We start from the raw sequence: 7,834 nt of genomic DNA, 5'->3' as shown, positions 1-7,834 counted from the left end.
TGAAACTCTGGCTGTTTCCACCCGGTGTGGGGTGGACGGCGATCCTACCAACTGTTCTACCTACGAGGGCATCAGTGATTTCTATAATCAATTACTGATTTACTGCACTTCACTTATTACTTGTCCATGTTTATGTATTTCTTTTTTAGGGTTAATTCTATATTCTCAGGCTGTACAAAGTTGTAATAACTTATTTCCATTTTTTTTTTTTTTTTTTGGGTTTTTGTGGCTTGTTTATTAAACCATTGACAAATCCCTGGTATTATTTTATTTTCTATTCGGGCATTTGTCTCCCGCTTTTATTAATAATTCATTCTTATTTCTTATCTTGGTTAAATTCTATAATCAACTATAAGATTTTATCAATGTCAGAGCGTACAATTATCTTCTTTAGGGTTCCCCTCTTCTGGTCCATATAAGCTTGTTTTGTTTTGCAATTTCATTTTTACCCGTAATATTCGTTCTGATTCTAGATTATATTGTTCTGTGTTTTTGTTTCAGTGATTCGTGTATTCCTACGCCTTTAGCAGATTTTCAAATGTTCTGCACCCACTATATATTAATTATATAACTTCCTACATTTATTATGCCGTTTTTGTTAGTGCTCAAATCCAAATTTTTCTATTTCTCCTTCCACTTATAATACTGTTTAAATACAAATATCAGCTATTCTCACTGGCAGAGGGCGTTTTGTAGAAATATGAATGACAAGAGGGTTAATGGTATGTATTACCTCCTCGCTACGTGGTGTTCATTTGTTTTCGTGTTTAATGAACGTTTCTAGTTCCGTTATTAATGTGTGTATTCCCAAGCATCTGTGCTGTACAGAAATTCTTTGTTTTTGTTGTTATGTGCATCTAGATAAATTCTTTTTGCCTTCTTGTTTCCAGTAAGAATATTGATTTGAAGTGACCTCAAAAAAGTAATGTGATGATGTGTATTGATTTGTGTATGAGTATTGTGCTGTAATGAATCATGGAATCATATTATTCAGAAGAGGGAGTTTTTCCAGTCATTTTGTGTTAAATCTTCTCCCAGATTTGTTTGTTTTCTATTGGGATATTGGCCTCCCTGAAATAAATATATAAGGATGTAACGAAATAATGTGTAAGTTATTTTCATAAAGTTTTAATGTACAGTTTTCCTACTTTGCGAAGGTGTATATATTTCAACACATTCTATCACAGGAAAGGTATTAAAATATATACACCTTTTGCATGAAGATTGCCTACTTTCCTATTATGTCTTCTTTTAAGATTTTAGAACAACAGAATAAGGGATAAAAGCGTATAAACGAACACACCTCTGGACCCTGCTAAACGATCAGAAGCCGTGGACACTTGTTCGCAAATTGCGAGATTAAACTTGTACCCGATCACAGTAGGAACAGAACTATGGGGAGTAATTATCCCTATAAGATTATTTAAAAAAGTATGTTCTTGCATGTTATGCTTCAGCAGTATCTGTACGCAGAACAACTTTTATATGCTTGTAGCCTTTCTGTCACAACGATGCTCTCAGCTGTTTTAACAGCTCTGCTTGTGAAATGCTAACAATACACGATAGGTCACTGGGATAACAAAAAAAAAAAAAAAAAAAAAATTAGCTGATGAAGACTCCAAAACAAAAACAGCTGTCTTCAAGCTTCATTGTACTATACATGTTCGTTCGTTCCTTTACAATAAAAGTATTACAATAAAAGGAAATCTGAAAAGTAGGCATAGACTTGCCAGACTGTGAAGGGTATTCATATGCAACAAGCTCTCCTATCTTCCCTGATCAGAAGATACCCCCAAGGTGTTATTCCTGTCATGCCCATCAATCAATAATACATGTACTAACTGAATTTTTAGAATATAAAACTGAAATGCCAGTTTGCATTTCCATACATAAATAACCTTGGACAAGATTGCATCTTTAAAGATTTTTTAAGGGACAGAAATAATATACTGGATGTTTTCTCCTTTCTAAAGGAAAGAAACCTTTAACAAAACACTTCAAATAAAAAATCCAACTACAGATTTAGGCATATAATATTATGTATCATCATAAAGTACTATATTATTTAAGTATTAAAATTGATTAATGATGCAACAAAGCACACTTTTGCTGCATATAATGGGGGGGGGGGGAGAATATAAACCCCTCTTATATTTCCATTGTCAAAAATCCAGTTCTGTCTTGAATTTTACCAAACTTTTTTGTCTCAGCCATCCTTATAGGTAACTTTCAACATTTTATAACATCTGCTTGAAGGTAGACTTCATAACATTGGCCTGCTGCTTTTTCCTAAGATTTTATAATTGTCTTCTGGTATTTTTTTAGTATTGGCAAATGTAAGAAGCAATGTTCATATTAGCAGCAATCATAAAAAAATAGCAATTCCTTTCAATAATTTGGCCAAACCTTCCTAAAATTTATTCAAACTACATGCCTCAACAATTGATTACTCTTTTGCTGAATGCAAATCTATTCTGCAATCAGCCTTAGGTATTATTAATGGCAATATGTTGCAAAAAAGCAAAGCTTATATAACATCAATTAAAAAAAAAAATTCATTTAAAGAAGAAACACTTCATTTAAATTTTTTTTTTTTTTTTTTTTCAATTTAAATTTGTTGTCCTGTATGTTTCATCCCACAAAGAGTAAAGATACCATCAACATTTAGTTTACTAAACTGTTTTGAAGCTTTTTACACTACAGTTAGGTTACCATGCAGATGCTTAGCTTCCAGATACAGCAATTACAGAACTCCCACCAGAATTTCTTGGTAAGAAAATCCTTGTGTATCTAACTTAACTTGTCGTTCTTCTCTGTACCCTTTCTAAGGGATTTTTTGTTCCTAAAATGAGATCTGCAAACCTGCATGCAGTATTTCCAGATGTGGCCTAACTATTACCTTTATACAACAAGATTGTCACCTATTTGTTCTTGCTTAAAGTTTCTGTATATATTGACAGAACCTCATGAGCCACTCTAGCAGCTTGTTTGCACATGTCAGACTGTACAATTCATATCAGACTCATATATTTAGCAGTGGCAAATGATGCAAGTTTATACAGCATCAGCCAAAAAAGGAAAGAAAAGATGCCTCCCATTTCAGCTATTCATTTCCTCAAATAGTGTCTAGTTCTTTCTTGAATTTATTTCAAGAAAGAACTAAATAACAGATGGAAATTTTGCTTCAGCAATCAATTGCCCACTTGCTAAAGGCAAACTTATGCACAGAATTTGTGCGCCCCCTTGTGTGGTCTGAGGAAAAGAATCCCATCAGCATTGAGCTTGCTGAATCCATTAAAGGCCTTAAACACCTAAATCAGATCACCTCTCAGGTGCCTAGTCTCCAGATGGTACAATTTGCAGAACTGAAGCCTTTCTTGGTAAGAGCACCCCTTTTTTCCACTTGCCAATCTCATTGCTCGTCTTTGTACATTAGGTCTCCAGACCTGTATGCAGTACCCAAGGTGTGGTCTGACCATTACCTTATACAATGGTATAATCACCTCCTTATCCCTACTTGCAAAATTCCTGTATATCATTGACAAAACCCAATGAGCTGTTCTGGCAGCCAGTCTGCATTGCTCAGAGAACTTCTGATTGCACAATTATCCACAAGCCTTCATTTTCCATTAGCCAGAGTATAGTACCACACAGTTGGTACCTCAGGGGCAACAAATGGTATGTTATTCTGGGATTACTGCTGCCTAAATGTGGTACCATGTATTTATTACTGTTAACCCTCAACTGCTATTTTCCAGTCTGTCTGCTTGTTTATTTGGATCCTCTTGTAGTGTACCCTTATTACTGTCATTAATCACTGTGCTTGCTGTGTATCATCAGCATGTTTAGATATCAAACTTGAAATACCTACACCAATATCATTAAAAAAAAAAAAAATAAATAAATAGTAAGAGTCCAACATGACTCCTGTGAAACTCCATTCATCACATTAGGCCATGAAGAGCAGTGGCTATTTATAACCACTCTTTGTTTCCTACCATTTAACCATCTCTTTATCAAAATTTTTCTTTGCATCCAGTTCTGTTGTGACAACCTCATTGTGGCTAATTCTGATTGGTGCAGCATTATCTCCCTTTAATAAACCTATGCTGTGATTGCCTTATGCTTCAACATCTTGTCAAGATGATGGTCCTGCATTAGTTTAATTTTTTATTCCTTAATCTTCCCTGGTACAGAAGTTAAACTGCTCATTTCAGTGAGCAGTGTTTGTTTTCCCAGTGTTCGTTATATCAGACTGACTCATTAATACACTGCCAGCCTGCATTTGCTGGTTTTGCTGTTTTATAGTCTGTATTCTTCCTAACAAAATTTGAAACTCTCCCACACCCTTCATGATTATCTTCTCTGTATACATTATAATCACCATATTAAATGATTATCTTCTCTGTATACATTATAATCACCATATTAAATGATTATCTTCTCTGTATACATTATAATCACTGTATTAAATGATTATCTTCTCTGTATATATTATAATCACCGCATAAATGATTATCTTCTCTGTATATATTATAATCACCGCATAAATGATTATCTTCTCTGTATACCTTATAATCACCGCATAAATGATTATCTTCTCTGTATACATTATAATCACCATATTAAATGATTATCTTCTCTGTATACATTACACAGGAACTCCCCGACTTACATAATACTCGAATTACGGAAATTTGACTTTACGTAACTTTTTGCCGGCCGGTGCAAACTTAAAAAAATCGTATAAACTTATTTTGCATCCCATAGGAATAAATGGAGATATCGGGAAAATGTAATGTGAACCGAATAACATATTGTTTTTTTTTTTTTTTTTTTTTTTTTTGCGAGTCCTGGGAAGTTGAAAACTTCGCTATATTACTGAGCTATTTATCTCTCTAAAAGGTCATATTTAAAATGGAAATTGCTAACTTTTCATTGTTATCATATGTTCCCCTGTTATAAGAATCAATTTTGAATGCCCTTGTGATATTTTTCTAAAGGACGTTTCTGGAGGTCACTACCATAAAACAATAAAAACAATTGACACTTTCCGGTTTATTGGGCTTTTCAGTTAGTGCATCTAATTATAAACGGGTAATAAACTCGATCTTATTGCATTTGTGATAATCCCGAGAACTGCAATTGTGTGGGTTTTTAGCTATTATGGTAAAATGTGTTCCCTTTCACTGAAATCTTCAATCATATAAAAAAACAAATTTTCAGAAACTTCTATTCATTTCTATTTACGTATTACAATGATGAATGGAAAGCAACCAACGAAAAGTGCCGGTGGTGGTAGTTAGTGCCAGGAAACGAAACAAAATTGATTTAGAAATGAAGATCATTAATTAAGAAGCAGGACAAAGTTTGTCATCTATTGCATGGAATTAGGTCTCGTTGCTTCAACAGTGCACATATAAAAGAACATGTCAAAGGATCAATGCACTTAAGATCAACAGTGTTCAGGTGCTATATCGAAGATGGCACTGCAATTAATAATATGGTTGGAAAATCAGATTCAGAAGCGAGTGTCCCTGAGTCCAATGGCCATTCAAGCAAAAGCAACTAGTATTTATAAAGATATTAAGGATAAGCATGGCAAACCCAAACCCAAGTTTGTGGCAAGCAATGGGTGGTTTAATAGGTTCAAGAATTGTGCTGGTTTCCACAATGTTAAAGTATGCGGTGAAGTCGCCACTGCCGATTCTGCAGCTGCAGAGAAATTTTGTGATGTGTTGAAAAAAATTATTGATGAAGGCGGTTATTCAATGCAGCAATTTTTTAACGTTGATGAGACTGCTCTGTATTGGAAAAAAATGCTAGATCGAACATACATTGCGAAAGAGGAAAATACAATGCCAGGTTTCAAGGTGTCAAAGGATAGGGGGTTTCAAGGTGTCAAAGAATCTGTAATCTCCTGCTGCATTAGCCCCCACTTTGGGGGCTAATGCAGCAGGAGATTACAGATTAAAACCACTGCTTTTATACCATTCTGGAAATCCTTGTGCATTTAAGGGCATCAATAAAGCCACCCTACCCGTGCATTTCCGATCAAACCAGAGACCATGGATAACAATATCTCTCTTTGAGGATTGGTTTAAATGCTGATTCATTCCTGAGGTTATAAAATATTGTAAAGACAATGACGTTCCTTTCAAGATTTTGCTTCTATTAGATAATGCTCCTGGACATCCTATGCATCTAGATGATTTCAATTCGAATGTGAGAGTCATATTTCTACTGCCAAACACGATCAGGATGTTATTTCGTATTTAAAAGTATACTATTTACTCACAACGGTTGCTCAGGCATTGTCTACAGTAGACGGTGAGAAAAATGTTACGTTAAGAGAGTTTTGGAACATTAATAAGGCCTGGGTGGAAATTACTAAAAGTAGTTTAAATGGTGCATGGAAGAAAATATGCCCCCAGCAGGTAAAAGGATTCAAAGGGTGTGAAAAAGATGAATCATATGAAGAAGTTAGAGATAAGATTTGAAAAGGTTGCAGAGTTACTTCAGTTGGAGGTTGTTACCAAAGACGTGGAGGAGTTAATAGAGGAAGAAGAGAAGGAATTATCTAACGAAGAACTTATTGACTTGCAGGAAGCGATAGTTAGAAGAAAATGCTTCATCACCAGAGAGATGGTAATGGCATTTTGTGAAATTGCATCGGCAATAGTGAGTTTTGAGAAGATTCATCTTGACAGCGAACGATTCTTAAAAGTTATCAGAGGGGTGAATGATATGCTTGTTTGCTACAAAGAAATCTACGATGAAAAGAAAAAATTCACCGTCCAATCATCCATTAATATGTTCTTTCATAAGGTTGAGCCGCCAACCCCTTCTAAATCTCCACAGCCTTCAACCTCCACAGCAGTGTATTTATCAGCTGAAGATGTCGATTCTGGCAATGATGCTCGATCGAGAGGTAAAACTTACTGACGTTATGCCTGTCTCCTCTTTTTTTTTTATAATTTTGAATTTTTTTTAAATTGCATTCTTTTGTAATTTTTCCTTCGCATGAGATAAAAAATTGAATAAATACAATAAATAATTCTATTTACATGTTCGTTGAATATTTCTTTTTTGATTCAATCAATTCAGCGAGTACAGTTGCGAGTGCTGCACAAGCACGGGGAAAATTTCGACTTGCATAGTGTTCCGCGGAACGCAACCCTTATGTAAGTCGGGGAGTTCCTGTAATCACCATATTAAAATTCTTTATCCCCAGTATCAAAGACATGTTTCTATTATACCTATAATTTCAAAAATACTTAGCTCATCCAATTTATTTTATTCTCTTAGCATGGTGTTCAAGCAAGTAAATGTGCCTATTTGCATTTTTAGTAAATTTTACAGACTGTATAGTGTCATCCCCTTCTTCTTTGAATGCTACTGCATGTCCAAATGCAAGAATCATTTCAACTTCTGCTTGCAGCTTATTTTAAACTTTGTCTGTGTCCCCCCCCCAAATGTCGGTGTACCCCCCAAACTAGTAGTTCTCTGACCACCTAGAACTGCCCCGATAATATCAGCAAATATCCTTGTACCACTTCTATTTAAGTCTATGCCATCCCTGTTTTTACAGGGATATGATACACTTAAATAAGAAGTGGTGTTAAAGAGAGGTATCAAATACTGGCCATGCATGAGAAAAATTCTACCCCACGAGCTTTGCACAATCTCTAAGGCTGAATTGATTGAAAAGACTTTCGTCATAAACTGCCCTTCTGTCATGTTGTGGCAAGGTTTTGGATACCTTCAAATTCAGCCCTGATTTGCAACCTTTTCTGGAATATAAGTTAATATTCCAGAAAAAGTTGCAAATGTG

General features: G+C 35.0%; 1 protein-coding gene across 1 annotated transcript in view; it reads left to right on the top strand.

The window, feature by feature from the left end:
* Nucleotides 1–695: 695 nt before the first annotated feature.
* LOC150080527 (adenomatous polyposis coli protein-like) overlaps nucleotides 696–7,834 on the top strand; it is a 384,350-nt gene continuing 377,211 nt past the window's right edge. The window contains exon 1 of the mRNA XM_090381301.1: nucleotides 696–722. The gene's annotated coding sequence lies outside the window, so the exon portion shown is untranslated. The remainder of the gene's footprint in view (nucleotides 723–7,834) is intronic.

This window comes from Mastigoproctus giganteus, chromosome 9 (assembly GCF_048544385.1).
Source record: "Mastigoproctus giganteus isolate SK-2022 chromosome 9, ASM4854438v1, whole genome shotgun sequence".
Taxonomy (NCBI): Eukaryota; Metazoa; Arthropoda; class Arachnida; order Uropygi; family Thelyphonidae; genus Mastigoproctus; species Mastigoproctus giganteus.
This window is presented reverse-complemented; position numbering and strand designations above follow the sequence as displayed.